Here is a 26,298-nt window from a genome sequence, read left to right as displayed (position 1 = left end):
GATGTTTAAAGTAATGCAGTGATCATTTTTTTCTAAAGCATTTTAAAGTTTTACTTTGTGCATAAAAAGAATCTTATTAAAAAATCCATTGCACCTATTATGTAAGATTCATGTTGCTGCTACATGTTTTCCAGATTTATTCAAATAGCAAGAAGATGCTGACAGCCTCATTTTAGTGCATAGCTGATTCCAAGTCTGTTCTTTGGGAAATATTGCATCCTGGGATCCTTGGAAGATTAAAAATAAAAATAAAAGAGCATGAGGTATGGTTAAAAGGAGACTTAAGAAAGGATGCAATGCTGGTTTTTCAATAGTAATAGGGAACTGTCCATTTTGCAATGCCAATTGCCCTCCAGCATGTCTGGTCAACAATGTTTGTCTGTATAATTGTACTGAATGCTGGCACTCTGTTAAATACTGCTGAGTAAGAAAACTGTGATTTCACTGAGTTAGAGTGAAAGGCACTGGAACTGGTTTCTATGGAAAGAGTAGAGAGTCAGTGGAAGCGCTCATGAAGTTCATCACTTTTAAGTAAACAGCCTGGGCAGAGATGTCCACAAGTAGATAGGCTTTTGTGCAGACCAGTTCAACTGGTCTTGACAGTGTTGTAGCAGACAGTCAGTCGGGCCTTCTAATCCTCTTCAAAGGGCTTTCAAGCCTGGTTTTCGGTTTCTTGAGATGTGCTTAAGTCATGCTTATCATTTACTCAGTGCTTGGAATCCCAAGGGCAAAATCATAGGCAATATCATTGTACACAATGCCTCTTATTTCTATTTTTTTTTAAATCAGGGCCACTATGTTTCTGAATATCTTGATACAGTAGAGAAAATGTCTGCAAATATCTGTAATGTGAGCAGAGATTGCAAGTGAACAATGACCCTATCAAATCTGTCTTATTAGCAATTTTAAGTGAAAGCAATCATTTCCAGAAAGATGGCCAAGGAGGCTACTTTTCTTTTTTTATGGGAGTGTTACAGGCAAGAACAATGAGATGGTAAGTTTTGGAGGCAGACAAATTCTTATGAGAACCTCTGACCATTGATTATAAAATCTTGAAAGGGATTTAAGTTGTATAAAACCTCTGTCCTTTGTCAGAACTCTTAGAGTCAGAAGTAAACCCTGAAGTCAAATTTTACATGTTGCGTAGGAATAATTATAATCACATTTCCTTCATACAGATATGTTCCTTCTAAGTATGATTCATCACTTTCTCTTGAGTTGCTAAGATAACACAACTTCAAGTCATCACCCCTTTGAATTTAAAAAGAATTTCCATTTTTTAATCACATTTTTTCATGGTTTCCCTGCCTTAGCACTGGGAATTCGTTTGCAGGGAAGTCTGAAGTTTAGAGAACTTGGCTTGATCTGCCTTGCTTAATAACTGGCAAGGGTCAGATTCAGACTCCGATCTTACTGTTTCAAATTATACCATGCTGGCCCTTTAACTTGTTTGATTTAACAATTCTGCACACAAACAGAAGCAATCGGCCCCACCTTCTCATCGCATCTTTCTTTTCCTTAAAAACTGATGCATTTTTATTCATATGTATCTCTAAGTGTATATTCTTATACGAATGTGGGTACCTGTGGAAGCCAGGAAGGGACAACACATCCCCTGAACCTGGAGCTATAGATGGTTGTGAACCATCCTAAATTGTTGCTGGAACCCAGACTCCAGTCTTCTACAAGAGCAACAAGCTCTCCTAAGTGAAGAGCCAACTTTCCAGCCTCTACACCCTATTTCTAATTGACATTTTCAAGATATTATATATGTGCACATTTGATACTGCTATCTTTTCATTCTGCTGACCTTTAGGTGGAATTACTACATTAACAAATAGAAAAAACCCTGCCAATTGTCATAAAATAAAACATAAAGCTTTATTGTTTTCTATCAAAACTTTATATGATGCTGCTTCCAGAAAATAAATAAATTTATGTTTTTTGTTTATTTACGTTTTGTTTCTTATTCAGTGATGGCTCAAGGTAAAAATGAAATGCAAACACAAACATTGCAACATACACCCTGGATGAAAATGCCTTGAAAATCTTCAGGCCTCAGAGCTGTACAAACGAAAGGCATAATTATTCAGCTTGTATAACTATAAATTTCGATGGGAATTTTAAAGAGTTCTCCACGAGCAATTTTTCACCTCATTTTCAACTTCAATTATTTAATCATATCGAATTCAGTACCTGCTGTGTATGAGAACCTGTAGGGTAATAATGGAAAACATTAAATTATATTTTGATGGGGAAATACTTAAGTTCTACTTTTAGTGGCAGAAATTAAGGGTGGTTGTTTTCTCCAGTGAACTGGAATATGCACAAAAATGGATGGTATGAATAGGAATATAAAATGGGAACACTGATGAGCTAAGTCAGAGTCTCTTATCCTAAACTGCAGGCCTGTTGTGCCTGAACCTGTCTATTAGGACTCCCAACCATGTAAGTTGACAACAAAAATCTCTGAGGTCTAAAGTCTTTCCAAAGAAAGAAAGGCTTCCTTTGGGGTCAAGGTTCACAGAGAAGGCTCTGCCCAAATCTAGCATACACTCAAAAATGTTTGAGGCCTTCTCTGGCCTTCTCAAAAATCAGTCTCCACAGAGAGGAAAACTCAGGTCCTTGAGGGGACAGATACAGAGAAGTATATAAATATTTTCTGTTGTACGATTCAAACGGAGTCTTTTTTGTGGGCAGGTTTGTTTTTGTGTTAGTGGAGAAGAGACTTTTGCATTGGATAGCCAGGGCATATGCTGGGTCCTCAGATTATTTTCAAAGGTGGTAACAAAGGTTGCTTCTAAAATCTGACCAGAGCTTTCAGATGAAACAAATTTTATTGTCTTTATTTTCATTTTGTTTCTTTTTTTCAATTTTATTTTACATTTTTTGAGATAGGGTTTCCCTGTGTAGCTCTGGCTGTCCTGGAACTCATCATGTAGAGCAGGCTGACCTCAAACTCACAGAGATCTACCTGTCTCTGCCTTCCTGAGTGCTGAAGTTTTACTTTTAAAAAGATGAAAATTACAATGGTTTAGAAAGATCAAGCATTTCAATTGCATCCCCATAGACTATATCCCTACAATAAAGGTATGACCTGAGTCATTTTATTTGTTTTGTTTTAATTCAGCATAGCTTTAGACTACATGATAATACCTTGTGCTGGTGTAGAGACAGTTCTCTAAATGTTCTCTTACTTTCCCTATCTTACTAAGTATGCCAAGAGCAGCTATGGCTCTTTAAAGATGAAACAGTAAGGATTATGTTGGCTAGATAGCTTGCTTCAAATTGCAGTTTTTAGACAGTAGAAGATCAACTTACTAAGGCCCCACTTCAAACTACAGAAAGTTGAAGCTTATGGAACAAACTCCTAGCAGAGCCCTTTGTGGCAATGAGGATTTCTCATCTCAAAGGACTCTGTGTGCTACTCATCTGTCAGTACGTTTCTGTGTTTTTAAGCTGGAGACATACTAAGATTTTGTGTAGAACAGGTGAAAAGTCACCCTCTATCTAATATCTACAGCATTCACTTAATTAAATTATTGAAGTGATAGAAGACAAGATAATTCCTTTCAGTCTGATGATCATTAATGTGTGATCTAACAAAGATAAACATGCCAATTTATATCAATGTGATAAAAATATCTTTTTGGAAAATGTAATTTTTGGAATGAATGCTGTTTGGTGGAAGAAAAATTTTTCATATCAAATAGTTTTCCTGTGACTTCCATGTGGAAATGGCACTCCTACAGAATTATTAAAATTTCTTTTCTTTTTTCTGCATCATTTCCCTTCTATGCTTCCAATTTTCTGCAGTACCCTTTTTGTGAGCAAAACTTTACAAATGCAAGACAATTTTTATCATGGAATTCATAACCATAAAATAAAAATCCCATGGTGGAATGGAAACTTTGATAGTAATTGAACCTGGAAAAACAATCTTCTCCAAATAAAAATTACCTGAAAAACTGTGTTCAGCTTTTTTAAAAACATTATAAACCACATCACCCTGTTCCCCATAGCTGGGACCTGTTTCTGTCATCAGTACCTAAACAATATTTTCCATTGTCCTTAGACATAGCTGGTTAGAGTAATAGCTGCCCTCCCATGAGTGAGAGGCCACTAGCTCTTAACCTCATGTGTCAGTAGAAAACGTTCCAAGAGACTAAAATAATTTATAATGATTTCTTCCTAATAGCAGGATAAACAATGCTGGGCATTAAACTGAACACTGTGAGAGGGGAATGGTATTAACTCTTTAACTCTGGCTCAAATATGTTGTCGGAAATGTTGAGGAATCAGCAGAAGTTTTATTTAGTCCAACAGGAAAAAACAGTAATATTTGGATTTCTTGTTGTGTCTAATTTTAGCTTCCTAACACATGGACAATTTCACTTTATTTCTCAACTCTCAGCAAAGTACTGACCAATTACCTTAGCCAACCCTTGTTTTTGTAAAAGGTTATTTTGATGGTCTTGGTGAAACTTTAAAAACAAACTTGCTTTCAGACCTGGGAAAGGAAAAAGCTTTTATCAGACTTAGAATGTCGTTGTGTTATTGAATCCAAATTTCAATACAATGTTATCCCTTTGGAAATTCTAGATAAAAAAAAAATCCTGCTTGAAATAGACAAGGCAAACAAAAAACAATCCCAAAGTTACAATGAATATACATTCTTTATAAAGTTAGGGGAACTCAAATAAAGAAACTACATGCTCTTATTAAGCTTTCCTTTTAAAAGTGCCCATGAATTGAATGTTGCAATTTTTATTGGGCTCTCACTGTCATGACTGAAATCCACTAGTTAACTTAGTTCCCTCCTTTGACTACTGAAGTTTTTATTCTTTTGGCTGAAGAATAAATTTGAAAACAGGATCCAAAAATAAATAAATAAATAAACAAACAAATAAATAAACACACCAGGAAACTGAATGTCTAGTTTGTCGTAAGCCTCATAATGGTTTTAAAATGTTGTTGGAAGAGTATTAAATTTATCAAGGTTCTCAAAGAAGACAGTCGACAAAGAATTCTTAAACATACCTCCAAAATCATGATCCATAGAAGAAAAAGAATAAAACATGTAATTAATTTGAAATATTGAAACTACCTCACTTGCTTCTTAGTTGATACTGAAATCCTTTGAAGCAAAAGACACTGTTCATAGAATTGGAAAAAACAGTTATAGGAAGATTGTACATAACCAACAAATGTTCACCATTGTTGTAAACCCATCCAAAGAATTTCAAAACATTTCTCCACATTCAGCAGTCAACACACAAGCAGCTCCTGAGTGTATTGAGAATGCTATTTACCAAAGAGTGCTTTTAAAGATGGCAAATAGAAACTTGAAAATATGTTCAACAACATTAGCTAGTTGAAAGTTTAATTAAAGTCACCATGAAGTTCAACTATACACATTCCCTCTGGGAGGCAGGTTCCAGGGAGTTTGGGAGGCAAGTGAGACTCATGCATTTCTGCTAGGGATGCAAAGTGCCCCACTCTTCCTGAAACTTATAAGTACTTAGTCAAGAGAAATAATCACTTATTTTCACACATATGCTTTGTATCTCACTCTTCAAATGTGCCTGAACAGGAACTGGACACAGTTCATAGACACAATGTTGGGAAAAAATCTATTCATATATGGAAAATCGGGCATGAATCTTTTTTTTGAGACAGGGTTTCTCCGTGTAACTTTGGAGCCTATCCTGGTACTCTCTCTGTAGACCAGGTTGGCCTCAAACTCACAGAGATCCGCCAGTCTCTGCCTCCCAAGTGCTAGGACTAAAGGCGTGTGCCACCACCGCCTGGCTGGGGATGAATCTTAAAGTCATTATGTTGGGCAAAAGAAACTGGTTACAAAAGATTACAGGATCAGAGTGTGATTTCAGCTGGGCCACATTCTCTAAAGGCCAAACACTCTCATGACAAGCAACAGGTCAGTGTTGCCTGGTTTTGAAAGCAGAAGAGGATTAGACTGTTGCTACATGTAGCATAAGAAGAATAATTTATAGTGATTGCTTTGTTCTTATTGTGGTGGTACTTGCCCAACTCTGTACATGTAATAAAATCATAGCATTATACGGAGAAAAGCATCAGCTTTATTCTATGACAACTAAAATATAACACTTTAATATGAAAATGATAAACACATGCTACCTCTCTGTTGTCTTTGAGACAAGATTTTGAAATATAGCTCAGGCTAGCCTTAGAATTCTAACCTTCCACCCTAGTCTCTCCAGGGCCAGAATCATGCTTGACTTAAAGAAGCCTTTGAAAAATTGATCTTCCTCCCATTCTTTCATCAAGAAATTTGTAGGTAGAATTATTGACAAACAAATGATAGAAAATTATTTTTCCCTATCTTTTTGGGTCTTCCAATGCATAAACTGATCTGCCCCACTACCCTAGTAGTGATGACATACATGACCATCAAGTGTTCAGCCTAATCTGGGAATGGTGACACCCACTTGAAGTCCCAGGTCCTCAGAAGACTGAGGCTAGTGGATCACTTGAGTTTATGAGTTCAAGATAACCCTGGACAAAAGACATAGAGTCCTTTTAAAAACAACAGCAACAAAAAAGTATTGGATTCATTCCAGGCCTTGTTCTAAGCCCCCAAAGTGCAAATCTAAGTCTATTCACAGCATGCTTAAGGAAGTCCATCTTCCTGAGATCACCACTGTATACTGTAACACACTGGATCATGTACATGCCAAATAACTGGATCTCTCAGGTGATCCATGACTGGCTTCATGTTCAAATCTGGGCAGTGTGACCATGAGGTCTGAGCTTTCAACCGTAATAGTAACTAATTCTCTCTTATTTCACCTAATTAAACATTAAACAGAAACACACTCTACCCAAAGCCCTTGGCCAGATTTTGTACCTCCAAATCCTTAGAGTATAGCACACACAGGAGCACAGAAGCTTTTCTTTGACCCTTTATTCTCACATGTTTCCTCTTTTTCCTGAAAGTGTATTAATGAGGATGAAAAGGTTTACTCATATGAATGCATTTATTTAAGCATGTAAAATAATACATTTGCTACAGTGTTTAGATTCATCATCAAGTCTCTTAGGTATCACCTTATTGACAGAGGGTAGATTTTAAGACACGTAAGAAAGGAAAATACTTCAAATTTATTCTATTATTTTGTAAGCAAATTATAAACATTGTGTCATTGCTGGAAGTCCATCTGAATGGACTTCATACTAAATGTCAGACATATCTTCTGTCTCCTTCTGTCTGCATAAAGGAATAGTAATTTTGGATCTGTTTTGTTTCCTTTGTTTTACAAGTTATTTCCATTGAGAACGGACCTGAGCTGAGATATTTGATATCTACAGATGCAAAAACTTGACTGAGGTAAGATATTTGATACCTACAGAGAATAAAACATGAGTGACAGGAAACAAATCATTTCGTTTGGATATTGAAACTCCCTCTGCAATGTCTTAGTTGCTGTTGTTTTGCTTTGCATCTCATCATAATTCCACAGGCCAAACACAGCTCTTTTCACTTAGTTTAATACTCCCATCCAAGACAGAATAGGATTTATTGATGTGCACTTCCACACAGTGATGTATAGTTTGGTCCCATCATGGGTCTTGGAAAATTGAGCCAAGAATGTTGCTGAAATTATATTGAAAGACTTGAGCAATGGTAGTACTTTTAGCTTCAGGATGATGGTAGTAAACCCTGGCAGCAGGAAGAATTAAAAGAAATGAGCACTACAGAAATAAACAACAGGAAAAGGCATGGACCAAATCCTGGCAGCTGAATAACAAATTGGCAAAACTGGGCAAGTCCATCTCAGAAAAGGCTCTGAAACTGATGCATCTAATTGATGGATAAGTGGTAGATTCTCCCTCTCCACGCTGTGGCATATTGTTTTACAAGTGTAGAAACAATGAGTGGCCTGTTTGAATAATTTTGAGTCAACACACACACACACACACACACACACACACACACACACACACACACACACACACACTCTCAACATTAACCAAATTAACTAGGCAATTTCTAACAGTTCTAGCTTCTACATGTATCCTGGGTTGATAATGGTAGTTGAGTTCTGTGATTGTCTACCAGAAGAAAAGGGCAATTGCAGCACACCTGAAAATATGCATATATGATCTCCCTATCTGCATCGCTTTAGTTGATTTTCATCAGAATAATACCCAACTAAAACAGGCATTCTATCAAGCCAAGATAAAGTTAAGAGGCACTGTCATATAAATACAGCTCTGGAAAGAAGAAACAGAATGTAGAGTCAATCTCATTTGATCTGCCAGTTTGTTACTGATATGTGTTATTATAGATAGTGAAAATGATGTTGCTTGCCGCAGCAGAACTAAAATATTAAAGTCATTAGCCTGGTACAGGAACTTGATTACATAGTGTTTGTTAATCAGGATTATTAAGGAACGATGAAAAAATTCAGCTAAATGCTTCCTGCTGCTAATGGTGCCCTACCTTTTTCATTATATCAGAAATGCATCCCTGCAAATGGTGCAAAGTTTCTACTTCTTTTCATAATCAGACTTTTGAATTTGTACATTTCTTCTAGATCATTGACTAGAAACACTTCCTGCATAAAGAATCCTGTCCCTGCTTGTACTGTCCTTTATCCTAGAAAATATCAGGCAGCCCTTGAGTAATATCATTAGAATGAGGCAGAAGACAGGACCCTGGTCTCTGCTTCGAACACTGCATTTGATCATTGAAATCCGTTTTGCAGCTAGAGAATAATTTCTCCTTCTGGGTTTCAGAAATGCCAAAGGATCCCTGCACTTCCTGCTGGATCCTCATCAAACACTGGTTATGCCTTTGTCGAGCTGCAGACATTTGCTATGTGGCATTAGCATGCTGCACATGCCCCAAAACACTTCCTGCTGCCCACAGAAACCTGGGTAGCAAGCAGTCTTCACATTTATGATTCCTGAAGGGCCATGACATAATCCCAAATTCTGAGACTTCCCTCTCCAAATGTACCCTGGCTCCATTGAGGTTACATTGTCAAGAACTTAAAAGCAATGCCTGATGAGAGCTGAATGGAAAAAGAAGCCTCCCACACTCATTCACTATTGATGGGATGAATTGGTACATCCTCCCTTGAGGACTATGTGTTACATGTGTCGAAATCACTAAAAGCTGCTTATTTTAACCAGGTAGTCTCACTTCTAAGAATATATTCTAAGGAAATAATCACACAAATGAAAAAATAGGATACTTTAGTGTATTCATTACAAGATTTATTATAACTATATAAACACAACTGAACAAATGTCAAGAGATTTCTTAAATAAGTTGTGATGTATTCCTACCAAGGATAATTGTAGCTGTTTAAACTCTTGTTGCATATCTGTCTTTACTGACATGCAGCAATATAATGTAACAACTATTTGTAAAAAATTTATAACATAACCAATACTCTGTTGCAATTAAAGGTTTTTCTATATACATAATGTGATATACATAATGTACATAGGCAACATTTTTTAAAAAAATTATGTGCACCAAATTACAGTTGATGTTGGGCAGTTATGACTGTTTTTCTTTCCCAACATTCATTTTATTATTTTTAATTGTGTCTCGGCATGTGCCTGTATGTAGGTTTGTGTACATGAGTGTAGCTGCCCGAGGTGTCAGATAACCCTGCAAGTAGATTTCTAGGCTGTTGTGAGTTGCCAAATTGGGAGCTGTGAACAGAACTCAGGTCCTCTGCAAAAGCAATATATTTTCTTTCTCATTAGGCCATCGTGTGTGTGTGTGTGTGTGTGTGTGTGTGTGTGTGTGTGTGTGTGTGTGTGTGTGTGAGACGATTTTTTGTAGAGGAAAAAAGTGGAGGAAAATATGATCTATTGCTTTTTTTCTCTTCAATTCCAGATCTCTGATTCACATTAATAGGAGGGCTATTCTTAGTGATAAGAGACATGAATGAACAATCTGGTTACATTATCCCTTGTCAATAAAAGGACTTGTGGATGCCTTTGGACTAGTTAAACCTAGAGGTCAGGAAATATTGGATTATTTCTCTTAGGTTTCAGACAATTCATGATGTTTCCAAAAGACACTACTTGGAGCTTGAGGTGTGGAAGCATGTGCAGAGAGGTGTAGAGTTAGAGAGTTGCCCATGTGAAGGTATGTGGGTGACAGACAGCATGTAGGAGGCTGGGCTCCAGGGGCCATCAAGATATCCAGACCAAAGCTGATCAGTGCTTATGACTTTATCTCGTGAATTTTCTGTGGACCCATTTAAAGTTTTTCTAGTATTGAGACTGTAATTACAGGGTTTGTACACATTAGGCCAGCATTCTACCACTGGGCTAAAATCCCAAACTCCTTTTCTGAAGCCTTATGGAACAATTTCCTCAGATGGGAGATCCAATTCCCTGGATGTGTCTTCTTGTATACTATTTACACTAAGAAGGATGCCCCCTGCAATTTGGGGTGGTAGCTCTGCAAACCTAAATGTCAGTGATGCTGCTGCTTACTGGTGTACATTAGATAAAGAATTATAAAACAGATTGATCACCTTTCTTGTGTAAGAGTCATTTTCATGCATCAGAACATATTAGTGGGTTTTTAAGAGTTATTTAAGAGCAGTCACTGGAAAGGGATATCATTTGTTTGGTAGTGTAGACACATGTAAGATGCCATTGATCTGCAAAATAACACTGACCCATGACCCAGCAAGTATCTCTTAAATTCAATGGGTCACACCCAAAAAGGAGATATGGATGTAAGAGGGAAATGTGTTGAGAAGAATTCCAGTGGGGGATGGAGGAAATGATGATTGAGGCTTGAAATTCACTCTAGAAATGTATGAAATGGTCATAAATAAATAAATACATACATAAATACATAAATACATAAATAAATAACTTAATCAAATATAAAACTGAATCAACTTTCTATTTTGTTTGTCCTGATATCTTTTATTAAAACATTGAGATGTCTCTGCAAACTTCTAATGAGGAAAAGTAGTAATATTCTTATAGAATCAGCTTGTTACTTTTCTAGATATTTGAAGAGAAAAACCTCAATATAGTTCAAAGTCGACATTTACAAGGGTCAGGTTCAAATCCAGGGATATCTTGATTATTCTTTTCTGGCACTAAGTTAGACTGCTCCAAAAATATTATCTTGGCAGCAACTATTGCACTCAAGAGTGTGAAAATGAATATTCTTAAGTATGGCCAGTATTTTATGGCATTTTAAAGCCTCTATTTAAGTAACCCTTTTCACCACTGTCCTGCTTCACCAAAACTCTCAAGTCAGTACTTAGGTTGAGATATACAATTACTGATACTTGAATTTCTAGCAGAATAAGCCAATGTCTATTGACAATGTTTTGGTGGCAACATCATGTAGACATAATCCCAGCTATTTCAGATATTACTTCATACTCCAGGAGAAGAGGACTCCAGACCTCGGCTATCTTGTACCACAACACAGAGACTGCTTTCTCATGATTTCCAGAACAATCTGTTAGTGAACTCTGGGGTCCTGCTAACTTAATCTCCACTATTTCAATGAGTGAATACAATTCTGACTGTACTTTAGACTTTGGCCCAGCTGTGCCTAGTCTAACATGAGGGCTTTTAGAAAATAGAATTAAAGATCTGCACTTCCCAGAATGATCAGCTTACAAATCTCAGACTTCAGAAGCCTGACCCAGCCCTGAGTGGGAACTAATAGAGAATGCAACATTCACAACCTGTCATTTAGAGTCACTTTTGTTTAACTCTGGCTCAAATATTTTTTCTTGCTCAAAAACCTCCATCAGTTTCTTTTCATACTCAAAATGAAGTCTTCCCTATGGCCAGACTTGCTGAGCTCTGGATTCTTGACCTTGTTGAGGAGATCTCCTGGAGTCATTAGTAATCACTCTCTCCACACACTTATCTTTCCTGACGTGACATGGTGTGTTGTCTTGATGTCTCCTCCCAAGACAACCCCTTCAAAGCCTCCTGGATTTAAATGCACCCTTTAATACATTCTTTTTTACTTCCTTGTGAATTTTTTTCTGTCTTGATCATTGTGTAGTTTCTATTTTCTGTATTGTAATATAAACTCTTGGAGAGTAGATGATTTGTTGCTTTATTTCTACACTGTCTGCAATGCCTTCTCATACATAACAAACACTCTCAATAAATGTATGCTGGAAGATTATCTATGGCCTAGAGGTATGTGTGAGAGTCTCACTCTCCTATATCCTGATGAATGTGAGCAGTTGTTCTTTGTTCTGTTGGACTTTATGGATGAACCACAATGTTGCCAACATCATTCCAGTGGATGCACTTCAACTACTTCATGAGGAAACAGATGTCTGGGGTAGGGCTTTACTTCTGCCTTACACTGTGACATCACAGGAACCAAGGGCTTAGATTTCCAAACTACATTTCATCAACAAGAGGGGCTTTAGTCTGTTTCCTCTCTTTCCCAAATGCCCAAGTCGGAACTTCATCCCCACTGTGACAGTGTTTGTGCGGCATTTAGGAGGTGAGTAGGTCATGAGGATGAGGCAATTTAAATGAGATTAGTACATTTCCCAGAGCACTGTCTTGTAGTTCTTGCCATTTGCTCTAGTTGCTTCACTGGCGATAGGTCTTGAGTGTATTTGATTTTATTTTTCCTTCTCCTAGAGCATACTTGATATTCATTATCTTTGTATATAGTTTTGTATCAAGCCTAAATTTTCTCTTTAGACTGAAAGGGGAATTGTAGTGAGATATCCATCCCGCCCACACCTGTAGCCCATGGTCATGGGTGAGAACATGACCGAGGAGAGTACTAGATCTGGGGTCCTGGACCCCAGAGCTCTCTTGCTTCCAGTCGGGTCACAGAGAACAGCCTGGGTGGATCCTTGGAGCTGAAACCTGCGGCGGTCACCGTCTCTTGTGTAAGTGCATTCTCCCCGAATAAACTTCACTTAACCTATACTGAGTCTAGTGAATCTTGATTCCCATACAAGACTGTCTCACCCATTCAAGCTGGTAAGGCCACAAGAAGAAGACAGCCAGTTCTGAGCTGGAAAACAGACCCTCCTTCTCCATGCTGATACTCAGAGCTTGGATGCCAGTTGCTAGAATTGTGAGAAATTTCTGTTGTTAGATGAATGCATAATGAAAATGTGGTTTATCTGCATATCAGAATGTTATTCAGTCATAAAGATAAGTGAAATTAGGATGAAAATGCACAGACCTGGAAACCCTTCTAAAAGGTTGGGTAACCTGGATCAGGAACACAGACGCTGCATGCTCCCTGCCATGCACAGAAACTGTATCTGTTTTCCTATGGATGTAACTATATGAGGGCGTGAGTGTGGGTGTAAAAGTGGAAAGGGATCACAGAAGAGGGAAGAGGTTTTGAGGAAGACAAGTAATAGAACACATGTGATAGGAAAGGAGAAGCATGCTGGGGATAGGAGGGGACAAAAGAGGGAGGAGGGCCGAGGGGAAGGATGACAGGGACAGCAGAAACAAATTCTGCATGAAAATTACACAACGAAGCCTATGAAGCTGTCCCCCAATAACAATAAACAAAAATTTAAAAATAATTTGTGCTGCTTGAAAGTCACCAGTTTGATTGTTTTGCTAAAGTCTTGAGCTTAGACTGAAGACAATCTGGGTCTGCAAACTGGGACTTGCTTCCATCTATAGTAGTCACTGGAAGTCTTCAAGTGAGTATTCTAATTGACAAGAAGTTTTGATTCATTTCTTTTTAAAAATACTTTTTTTTTGGTTTTTCGAGACAGGGTTTCTCTGTGTAGCTTTGGAGCCTATCCTGGCACTTGCTCTGGAGACCAGTCTGGCCTCGAACTCACAGAGATCCACCTGCCCCTGCCTCCCGAGTGCTGGGATTAAAGGCGTGTGCCACCAAAGCTCGGCATTTAAAAATACTTTTTACATTTACATATTTAACTGTGCTTTGGGGATGTCAGTGGGCAGCCTTCAGGAGTTGATTCTCTCCTTCCACTGTATGGCTCCCAGAGATCAAACTAAAGCTTAGTGGCAAGAGCCTTTACCTGCTGAGCCACTCAATAGAGGATGGCTAACATGCAAGGGAGCCATGGGTTCTATGTCGAGCACTGAAGGATTAAAACTAAAATGAAATAACAATTTCTTTCTGCTTTCTCAGCTAGGCTGCATGGCCTTTAAGCAAGCTTGTTGTCATATCATGGAAACCTGCCTAAATTTCTTGTGTGGCTCATGATTCATGTAAGGACCCATACACATCCAAGTTGTGCAAATGGTTCATCTTCAGACACAATGAGAACAGAAAGTACGTTTCCTATGGCAACATTTTTTCCTGTTTCCTACATCTGCACAGCCATATGACCACATATAACTGAAGTATTTGTGAACAGGGTAGTATGTGTGTCCCCTTGAGGGAAACTGAGTTTTCAGTCCCCATTTCCCAACCATCCACATGGTAGGTGTGTCCTCAAACTTCCCCATGTGAGTCCCCATTGCTGTATCTTAATGTCATCTTTACCAGTCTCAGCCGACATATGCAAACTTTATGGTGACATCATCCGGGGAAATGATGATGTTTCTGATAAGTGTGTATCAGCCACGTGACTTTGCAAGCTGTCACTCTTCAGATTTAGGGGTTTGGTGGGCTGGACTTACACATTTCATAATTTGAAAAGGAACTATTTCTAGAACGACACTCCTGTCTCATGACACTATACTACTTGCTCTTTGGCTGTTTCAATGCAGATGTAACTCGCATTTTATGTAGTTGAGATGGGACCAATAAGGAAACAGAAAGCACCCATACTGTCACCACACAGAAAGAGCCAATGCTGTTCAAAGATTTTGGCATTGAGGGTGCATAGCCTTTCTGACCATTCCAACTACTCTCTTTCTCTATGATTTGTCATAAACTGAAGGCAACCTTCTACTTACTTCAACTGTCATGTTAAATATTTGGTTGCCATCAGCCAGTTCTATGAACTATAAGTTATAAACACTGTAGAAAGCTAAATAAAAAGAAAATGAATTCTTTATTATTTTATAATTTTTCAAAGCAGGTTTGACCCTATCCTCTTTCAATGTGTATATGCATATTGTGTGTGATGCGTGTGTGCATGTGCACATGTGTGTGTTTGAGTGTGTGCATCATGTTTTCTGTGGTTTCAAATACCACAGAATGTTTGTGGCAGTCAGAGGACAGCACTGTGGAGTTGTTTCTCTCCTTCCTCTTTGTGTGCATACCAGGCATTGAACAAGAATCATCAGGCTTGAGCACCAATCACCTTTATTCATAGATCCATCTCACAAGTCCTTACAGTATGGAGTCAGACTATATAGGTAATAGCTCAGTTGTCTTTCTTCAGGAAAGTCCAGAATCTTATAAAAAAAAAAGTATCGGTAAAGTGTATAGGTGAAAATTAAACACACTTTCTCATTAGGCAGACTTAAGAGTGTATCAATATGATTTTCCCCTTTGCACTTTAGTTTGTTCCTTTAGTGTTTTCTCTGCCTATACCTATTTTTCTGACATCAAGAAACACAGTAATGCAGGCTGTTACTAACATTATATTTTGCAATGTTAAAATAGAGTGATGGTCACGGAACCCTGTTAGTCACTCAAAGAGTAAAGTTTACTGATAGGATAGAAATAAAAAAGATAGAGGGAGCATGTAGGGAGCCGTCCCTGCATTCTCCATTACAAGATGGCGCCTGCATCCGGCAGGCACCGAATGTAAACAAGATTATTGCGCAGGCGCTGGGTAATTTTCCATTCCTTGATCTCTGCCTATTCTGTGGCGTCATATGGCCCGATGAGCTACAGCCAATCATGGGGTGACACGTCCGAGGCGGCGGTTGCCAGCCTTTATTAGGGGACGGGATTCTTGGCTCGGGGTCTCCGCTCTGGTAAGCTTATGCTTTCCTCTCAAGACGCATTAAAGCTTTACTACAGAAGGATCCAAATGTCCTGTGTGGTTCTTGCCAGCAAGACTATTGCGCGGGACAGGAGCATAGTCAAATAATTTAAGTGCTGACACCAAGAACTAGCTCCCATAAAAGTCTATTTAAAATAAGATTTAAGCATTATGATACTGATGTTACACATTAATACTGTCATTAACATGTGAAATATATTGGAAATTTTTAGAAGTTAGGTCATAAAGGTCATTTTCTTTTAACTAAGGAATTCTTTCTGGGTACTTATGATGGACAAAAGCAGTATGACCTTAAACATGACATAGCAGCCTTGTTTCACCTGATTTATTTAGGCATCTGGAAAATGAATAAATGAATTTTAAAGAGCATCTGTGAAGACATCCTTGAGAAGAGTTACAAAGCCTAAAACAGTCTCTTTTGGAGACCAGGATCCAGGCATACTTGCTCATCAGCAGCCGGTTCTCACTGTCTTTCTCCTCCTCTGCATTAGCTGTTCCTCCCTCTGTCTGTCTCCCAGGGATGCTCTTTACTTTCTATAACCTTCAGAAAAGGATTTGAAGCATTCATTCTAATCCACTAAAGCTTAAAGCATTGCTGCCTTTGGGAAGAATGAAGGCCAAGTGCAGGAAGTGGAGAATGTTGGATTGGATTCATTCTCCTGCCTCTACCCTGGATCTACCTCCACCACCAGCACAAGTCACTTATCATCCAGACCAAGTTAAGCAAATTAGGTAACTGCCCTAAGCTCAAGGATAAAGGATAAAGTGGGGGATGAAAGTCTTCCCTCACTTAAAGGTTTGTTATAAGACTTTAATGAACACATGCAAAACACACAGGGCCAGGTATGAAGTTCATGAGGAGTACCTGCTATTATAATGCCAGCTGCTTCCAAGCACAATAACAACAGCAAAAATGTGGTCCTTTCCCTGAGTAAAGTGCAAACCATTCTGTGAACTGCAGGTGGGACCTGTTTATGTCACACTCTTTTTAAATGTTTGTTTATCACAAGCTTGTTTTCCTCAAAATACTGCCTTATTTCCTGAAAAAAAAAAGGGATACGATGGTTAGAATTGTCTCAGGAGGTTTTAGGAGTTACCATCAGGAAAGTGTGCTGAATCTAATTCACCAAAACTGCAAATTTGCCAAAGTGAGTTTGTAAACAGAAGCCAGCCTTCCTGGATTCCCAGCCATCCCCCATTCTGCCCTACAGCTGTCTTAATTTTTAATCTCAAGCATGTTCTTTGTTTTCTGTTCTTCTCCTCTACAGACAGAAAGCACCTTCTAGACCAGTTCTATAACCATGAATTTACAAAGTTTATCTTGACAGAAATTGTCTGACTCAAATCTTTTTCTACTCAGTCAAATTGGCACAAGTGAAGATCTGGCAAAATCTGGCAAGAGTTTCAACTTATCCCAGGTGTACAGAGATGGGACACAGGTTCTGATCTGCCAGTGGCAGCCATTGTTTCCCAAGCTGGAAGGTGTTTGTTCTGCAGCCATCCACAGGGTCCGTGATCCACCACCTTTATCAACTGAGAAAATCATCCCTCACTGTTGTTTTCAGGAGCTTTTTCCCTCTGGGCCAGCTCTCCTGACAGCACCTGCTGGGTGACTGAGGAGGAAAGGTCATGAGAAAGTAAACAGCTTCACAGCCATTTCCTGAGCCATCCTGATCTTATCCTTGAAGATGGATGGCAGTCTGCAGCTGAACCTGTTATTAATAGTGCACAGACGTAGCTGGGTGGTACCAATGACTCTTAGCATAGGACAGACGCTTTGGCTATCTGCTGTTGGCCTTGCCCAGAAGCTGATTCCTACTTTGGGCCTAGCCTCACTCTTACACCACGCTCCCTGTCCCTGACTCTCATCTCACAGTAGGGTAAGAGTCTCTTAAGCTTGACTTTCTGTTGTTTGTGTTGCAGAAAACACTATATCAAGCTGACTTTATATTGCATTTGTTTTAACATAGTTTTGCAAATTACATTCAACCTCATTAGAGGTGGCTCCCAGCTGGGGTGCAGCATCCACTGTTGGGCTCTCACTGAGGTAGTATCCATAGACTGACATTAAAGTATATGATTATTCCAGTGTATAGATAGCCCAAGGGCCAAATTTGTCAAAAGAATTGCTTCTATCCAAGTTCACCATGGAGGAAATGGAAAACAAACCTATATGTAGTTCTGTCACCATCAAAATGTTTTCTGCAAACTCACAAGCCAGGATAAAGCCCAGAACAGACACAGAGCAGCATTTTTTTATCTGAACCATCCATCCGATATCATATTCTAGAAAGTGACAAAGGGTTGTTTTTAAAAGAGTATTTGATGGTGATATCATGATTTTTGTTTTGTCTCTTTATCAATTGAAGGTGCTAAGAAAATCTCTGAAGTGTCTCCAATGGAAATGTTAAATCACACAGGAAACTGAGTAGCTGACATAGATAGAATGTCTAAATATCACTTAACAGGAGCACAAGTGTGTGTGTGTGTGTGTGTGTGTGTGTGTGTGTGTGTGTGTGTGTGTGTGTGTGTTCCTGAGGATTGAATCCTGGAATTCAGCCCTATTCTAGGCAAACATCATTCCATTGAGATATATATCCTTTGTCGTGATGAGCAATTTCGAATATATACTGTGTTTCATGAACCATTCAGAAAAGCAAGAATCTTGCCTTGTGTATATTGAGTCTAGTAGAGAAACTTAATTTTGAAATATTGTAATGGACTCTAAGAATCAATGGTACTTTTAGAGACAAAATCAATACCTAGCTCTGTATCTATTGGAAATAGGTACAGTTTAGCTAAATGAGCTTTAATTAAATTTAAATCCTCTTAGAGCTTGACTATTTGGCAAACTATCTCTTGGGCTCAGTTTCACCCTTATAAAAGTAAGGCATTTGATGAAGCCTTAGTTTCCTTCCAGATGTGCTCTTTTAGGTTCATTAATATGCATTTCCAAAATTCATAGGGTAAGAAAGTATTTACTACATATCTAAAAAGTGCACACACACACACACACACACACACACACACACACACACACACACCTGTGGTAATTTATTTTGGGTGATGGAATTCTAATGGCAAAGATTATAACTTGTTCTCATTCTTCTAATGAGAACTTTGAGGGAGCTGGTGTAGTTGTTAACAGTATGTGTGTGTGGTGTGTGTGTGTGAGTGTGTGTGTTTGTGTATAATAGCTTGTGTGCTTTTAGACAGGTATAGATTCAGAAGCTAGTATGAAGGGCAGAGGGTGTCACTGTTCCTCAGACTTTCTATACTACCCTTGGATATAAAAGAAGGGCTAATCCTGCATCACACTCTGCTTGGGGAGGGTAGGAGGATGAGGGAGGCTCCACCCTGTGACCTTATCAGCTGCCTTCAACCTGTGAGAATGGTTATTCCCAGTCCTATTGTTCAGCACTTCCTGATCCTGCTTGCTCCCTCTGACTCACCAAACATGAAATCATAGCTAAGAAAGCTTCAAAGGGACTGTGGAAATCCTTAGACACACACTGTTCAAATGATAGTGTCAACCACAGAGTAACTATAAACAAAATCATGTTTATCATCAAGTTGTGCTATGTTAAGACTTAGTTCCCAAATAGAGGTCAGACTTGGGGAGGCTTGGCTACATTTTTTGAGTCTAGACCCACCCATCTCTTCAGTTCTATGTAATACTTTAGCATTACATTTTTGTATGTGGCATTCCTTTGACCTTTTCCCTCTGAATTGAAGTGCCATTTACCCAGTGAGTCTTTCTCTGCCAGTGCCACCTGGCAGAGCCGATTACTGGAAACCTAGCTGACATGCCAATTTTTTGGAAAAGACCTGTTCTTGACATCTCAAGATGAAGCTCATCATGGTGTCTGTCTCTTGAGAGGTGTTAAAATCCACCATAACCCCTTCTAGATTACCCTGCTGGTATGATCCTCCCTACTCAAAGCAGAGAGATGATTCCTTTTATGGGGAAGTAGAGGACAGGTTTGAGAGTCTGGCTTTGCATCCTACCAGGTTATACTCACTAGGTAACTTAGCTGACCTTGAATTCACTTCATAGCCAGGACAGTCCTGAAGTTCATGGTCCTTTGGTCTTAATCTCTCATCTTCAGTAGAAGTATGTGAAACTGATTGGAAAATGAAGAAAATAATTAAGGTTTAGGGTGAGCATTGAGGCTGGAAGGTTACCTGGGCCAAACTAGAGACATTCAGAAACAGCCAGCGTTTATCCAGTTTATACGATAGGTCAGAAACAATTGATAGCTCATTCCACTTTCCATTTACCCTTTTCATAAAGGAGCCAGGGGATTTAGGTTCAATTTCCAGAACACATTAAAATGTCAACATCCTGGACAGGGCTCCATGAGCCCCACCTCTCCCTGAGGGACTATGGGTAATTAAAGGTTGGTGGGGAGAAGGTATCATTTTCTCCAGTGGTGAAGTCAATGATGAGTCGGCCTTGCTCTGGTAAACAACCTCTCACCTATGCTCAGGCCAGAGACTGATTAGACTCAGTGGAACACTCACAAACATGTTAAAAGTAGGAGGGACTTGATCTGAAGGAGTGCTATAGCAGCAGATGGACAGGGATGAGAAAAGAACAAGGAAAAGCAATATGAAATTAGGAAAATTCACTATACAAATGTCTGAAACTTTCAAACAAACAAAAGAACAAAGAAAAAATACCAAAAATATCACTTGGTAGCCAAATAACACAGATTCAGTAGGAGACAATGGCCTTATGTAGTTGTTTTTGTTTCTCTGACATTTCAGATATACGAAGGAGGCCCACTAGGTTTTGATTCCTCCAATTAGGCCATTGGAAATGCAAACTTAGGAAACAAAGAAAAAGCAAAACAATTAAATTAAAAGCAACTTGATGTTATTCATGTACCTAGGTCAGTTCCAAAAGTAAGAAAGGGAGAGCCGCAAGAATAATTCTCTGGTTATCCAAGTTCATCTTGTCTGGTTCTGGCTGTAGCTCATAGGAAAGGCTGAAGAGGAAAACAAGGTGCATTATGTAAAAGAAATTGAGATTAGCTACAATAACAAGCATGCCCTCAATTCCAGTGGCTTGACACTGTCAGGCTGATGTTTATCATGTTAGCAACTACAAATTCCAAGTCCGCATCCAACCATGAACTGCTGAATGACAACAGGGAAGTGCTTAGAGTACAGGCTTAGAAGCATCATCTTTGAATTCCCTCAAGTTCCTTTGTATAGAATGCAATAGAATGGCTAACTCCCATTATCAAGGGGCTACTTACAGTAATTTAGCTTTCTATATTAAAATTTTTATTTGTGTGTATGATATGTATGTGTGCATATACTCACACAGATGCATATGCATATATGCCATGTCTCTAGGTTCCCTTGGGGTTGGCTACGTTATGTACTGGGCTTGCCAGCCCTCGAGGTTCCTGGGATTCTTGTCTTATTTTCTCATTGAAGTGTGAGATGGGATTACCCATTCTCACTATTTTATTTGCCATTTATTTGGGTTCTAGGGATCTGAACTCCTGTCTTCACGCTTGCTCAGCCAGTGCTTTCCCCACTCAGTCATCTTTAAAGAGAGACAAAGCCAGCATTCTCTTACACACAGATGAAGCATGCCAGGAAGTAAATGGCAGAGGCAAACACCAAAGCAGATGGAGCGGTTCAGAAAGTACTTGAGAAGTTTGTACTGTCTGCATTCCTCTTACATAAGATCCTGCTGTTTTGGACTATCACAAGGCTGACGAATAGAGCTCTTGTGGGGAATGGCTACATATATGCTTGCTATGGATTGGGTCACAGTAACCTACAGGCCCAGGTGCACCCTGAAGGTGTGATCCACTCAAGAGCTTCTGCAAGCGATGGTGGAGCCCTTAAGCAATGAAGGCAAGTGGTAGGTTTAAGTCAATGTGGGCCAGCCACTTAAGGGATGTTGGTCATCTAACGCATTCTCTTCCTCCTGCTCTCTGCTTCACAGACACCAAGAACTGAAAAGCTTGGTCTACCATGTTCTCAATACACCATGTACTCCCCTCTTCAGGCCCAAACACAAGTGACTGTAAACTGAAACTATGGATCAAAATAAACCTTTCTTACTTATAAACCTTATAAGTTGATTTATGTCAGGCTTTGTTACAGCAACAGAAAGGAGACTAGAACAATATGCATAGTTAGATGTGTACATGTGATATATATATATATATATATATATATATATATATATATATATATATGCATGGGTATGCATACATATGCATGTGTATGTGTACATGAAAGATAGGGCATGAAGTGTCAAAAGGGAAATAAATACATATTAGCTATATTTGAAGTGGCTGTACATTGTATACAGTATCCTATATAGGTAATATTTTGTTATGGTGCTTTACTTTGGTGTACACACTGTTTCTTTTCTGTCTCTAGCTTGTAATGATAGCAAATAACACAAATTTACTTTTTCCCATCTAGTCCCTCTTCTTTAATCTCACAGCTGCTAGGTTGTTCTCTCAACTGCTGGTTTTCTCTCAGCTCAATCATTTGTTATTAGCAGTGGCTTTGTTTCTGTGTTTGTTTACCTTTGGAAACCATGAGTTTAAAATGATGGTTTTTCTGAAGACCAGAACTTTTTGTATACCCAATGTCTCATAGAACTCCCAGCATATAACAATTAAGATAGCTACATACATTATTGACTAAACACAGAAAAAAATTGAGTGGTAAATGAAGTACTGAAAAACATATGGCGTAGGACTGGAATATTGCTCATGTGCAGTGTGCTTGTTTAGCCTATACCAAGCCCTAGGTTTGATTTCCAGAACCATAAAAAGTCTTACATGGCAAAGAATTAGTAAGCCAGAATTATACCTGGGATATAAGGCATTTAAAGAGTTGTGGATCTCTTTTGTAGATCTCTTTTGCCTGCCTTTGTTACACTCCTTAACCCCTTCATTTTGAACTGTGTCTGGTACCTAGAGTGAACAATAAAATCAGTAGATGCATGCCTGGGAGAAACCCAAGTATGAAGCCATCTCACACACTTATCTCACTCAAGGCAAGAGCCTGGTCCAGAACCTGCCACTCGTTTCCTTCTTATGTTTCTTCTGCATGTGTCCCTTCAACAGTTTACCTAATCAATCACATGCCTGTAGTCATCCCTGATACTTGGAGATAGGAGGATGGCTTGCTTGTGCTCAGGTGATCAACGCTGACTAGGAAACATAGCAAGACCCCCATCTCAAAACAAGAAAATAGTTTTGTCTGACACAATGGACAGTCCTGTCCATCCATTTTCAGTGGACACAAAGCTCCCCTTATAATGACAGATAGCATATATCTGTTGCCCTTTAAATGAAACAAACTTGTCACAGGTCTGGCTTTGATTTAGGTTTTGTCAAGATAACTCCAACATAAGGATGATGGTTCTGAGAGCTGTCTCTGATCCAGGACTGTCTTCTAGATTTGGCTACAGAACCCAGTAACAGAAACTTAAGAGCAAGGTGGCTCTTTGCTCCACTCTGCTGTCAGTCACCTAGAAGCAGCTGGTGCTGAAAAGGAAAGATAACCTAAAGGATGTCTGGGGCCGTCACAACCAGAGGAAGGAGAGGAGGGGCTGACCGAGTTGAATTGGCAAATTATTTAAGTCAGTCTGAGTCATCATGAAAAGAATGGATAAATGCCAGATATCAACAACAGTGCTACCAGAAAGCTGAGGCTATGGGGGTGAGTAGTAAAGTCTGTTGGAAGCTTGGGGGAGGGGAGAAATGTCCCCAGAACTGCGGGGTTCTGAGATGAAGCTCAGAGGTGTCCTAGTAATGGAAGTTATGCACTCAAGCAGGAAACTCCTCCCGAGAAGCCCACGTGGTCATCTTTCTGTGCAGATTGTGGGGCGGAAGTTCAGTCTTCCACAGCTTAATTAGCATTTGTGGTCTTCTAAGGGTGGCTCCGGCCCTGAAGTTTCCTCTCGGTGTTGTTTTAAGGAGCATTCCACGAGAAAGGACCACAAACCCGGTTCCTTCCCAGTTTTGTTGAAGCATGTCAGCAAATTACAATTGTTTGGGATCAAAATCTCATAAGCAGGGCTGCAGAATATTTATGACATGAAAACAATCACAGAAGCCTTTGCTCCAATGCCTTATTGACAGAGCCTTCCTGTCCCCACATCTTGCTTCCTCTCAGGAAAGTGGGACGTGTTGGATGATTTCCCAGATTCTATTTGGAGAGGAAGTCTATAAGTTTTTCACCCTCCATCCCCTGCCAATCTGCACACTCCAAAGAACACCTGCACCCAACAACTATGCCTGTTCCTCTTTGTGTGCCTGCAGCTATCAAAATAAATGAGCTACCCTGGATGGGAAAATTACATCTCTTTTCAGAGTAACCTCGCTCTCCACGTGCACAAGGGCTCATGCACCGTGATGTTGTGCCCAGCTCTCCTGGCTAGAATTATAAGGCAGACATTTTGTATTCAGTCACTGTCAATAAGAGCACCAACAAGAGCTGTTAAGACAACAGGAACTGGCCCCCCTTTTTTACTGGTGCTTTTCTTTCGTTTTGCACACAATCGATTCTTGATCCAATATAACAACCGGAAACAAGGACCTGGCTCCTGTGCCTGGATATGCCACTGATGAACTAACAGTTTTCTATGAGTCTGAATCTTTTCTCTCACTTGCTCTATCACCCCCAGCCCAAGCATCTGCATGGAGTCAAGCATTTATTTAGAACCCTGCCCTTGACTATAGCAGTATCTGTAGCATTTTATTTTGATGGAAAAATAACAAGATATAGTCACAGTCAAAGAAAAATTCAAAACAAAACAAAATATCAAAAACTGGTGGCTAAATGCAGCAAATTCTGCTTCTTCTATGATGTTCTCATGTGCTGCTGTAGCCATTCCTATTGCATCCCCTTACACAGTAGCTAACTATGTTGGTAATAGTGACACAGGGTGGGGTGTATGGGGGAACTCCATAGGTCTGCACACATGAAAAGAGATCACTGTGGCTCATAACCCACCTCCACTTTGGAATTGCCCCAGATGGGACAGTGGGTTTGACAAAATATGTTCTTGACTTCCAGACACTGGGAAAGGCAACCCAATCTCGAAGCAATGACATCCTGTGTCGTCAGTCACTCCCCGGGGACTGGTCACTTCCTTTGAAGTGACTCAGTGTCAAGGGTTCAAAACATTCAGATAAACCATTTTGAAGTGTTCTTTTCTGGCCAGATTGACTTCATACCCCTTCCCTGCCTGCTGTTCATCTCCTTTAAATACCTCTAAAGCTTTTAGTCATCTTACAGAATATTCAAGCCTTACGCCTTCACTGGGGCTTTCTGGCTATTTTGAGAACATCCTACCAGAACAGGCCACCCCTCCTTATGCTGATTTCTGCTGTCTGTCTGTCCTAAGCTCACCTTCCTTCTTCTTATTGTCTGGACCATAACAATTCTCCAAGAGACAGACTATCAGCAAAGGTCTTTCTTTAGTATGAAAGCCACAGTGGTCTCACACTTTACCAAATTACTTAAGGAGCCCTTACTGCCACTAGCCTTCCCTGGTTCTCATGATGCTGTGCTGTCCCTGGTCCTCATGATGCTATGTTCTCCCTGGTCATCATGATGCCCTGCCTCTCTTCTCCAATCTTGTTCACATGTGCATACCTTGGCAAAAGCTAGGATCAAAAAGTCCCTTAAAGCTCAGCAATTGACATTTCTAACTAATTTTAACACGTGATAACATCCCTTATGATTCATTTAATGTGATATGAAAAAGTCACTATTGTTCCTTTGTTTGGTGTTTTCTATATTCTGTTGCTAAGCCTGACATACATCATACAACCAGTAGCAACGAGTTGTCACTAGTACTACAGCTACAGAAGGGACCTCTTACCATTTGCATTAGGAAAAAAGATGCAAATTTTGACAAGAGAATATGATGAGTAGGGGTATCTCTGGAATTTAATGTTGTTTTTTTATTCCTGTGAATCTTATCTTGCACTGAGGAAAATACATGGTAAATTGGTGATTGTCACTATTAAACATCCAACAGTACAAGCAGCAAACGCATTTAAGGTTGCAGATTTTGCACATGTGTAGACATCTGCCAGTTTCACAGTCAAAGAAACATGTAAATGTCTGAGTCACATTTAGCCATTCATTTGTTTATTCATGAATACAGTCATTAAAATATTTGAATGTACCCATTACATAGTAGGAGCTTTGCAGAGTTGCAAAATAGAAAAAAAAGTCCTTTATTTGGAGCTAATACATAAAGAAAAGATGGATATATAAACCATTGATTTTTTTTCAAAGCACAGAGATACAAATACAAATACAAAACTGCAGCCTTACATGAAACTTAATGAATACACGTGTGATGGAC

At 39.3% G+C, this 26,298-nt stretch overlaps 1 long non-coding RNA gene across 3 annotated transcripts in view; it reads left to right on the top strand.

Moving 5' to 3' along the window:
* The window catches only part of LOC103159430, a 144,749-nt gene that overhangs the window by 100,510 nt on the left and 17,941 nt on the right, over positions 1–26,298 (top strand). For all 3 annotated transcript variants that reach the window (XR_004768522.1, XR_004768521.1, XR_004768523.1), the window contains exon 2: positions 7,303–7,369. This is a non-coding gene — a long non-coding RNA (uncharacterized LOC103159430). The remainder of the gene's footprint in view (positions 1–7,302; positions 7,370–26,298) is intronic.

This window comes from Cricetulus griseus, chromosome 2 (assembly GCF_003668045.3).
Source record: "Cricetulus griseus strain 17A/GY chromosome 2, alternate assembly CriGri-PICRH-1.0, whole genome shotgun sequence".
Classification (NCBI taxonomy): Eukaryota; Metazoa; Chordata; class Mammalia; order Rodentia; family Cricetidae; genus Cricetulus; species Cricetulus griseus.
This window is presented reverse-complemented; position numbering and strand designations above follow the sequence as displayed.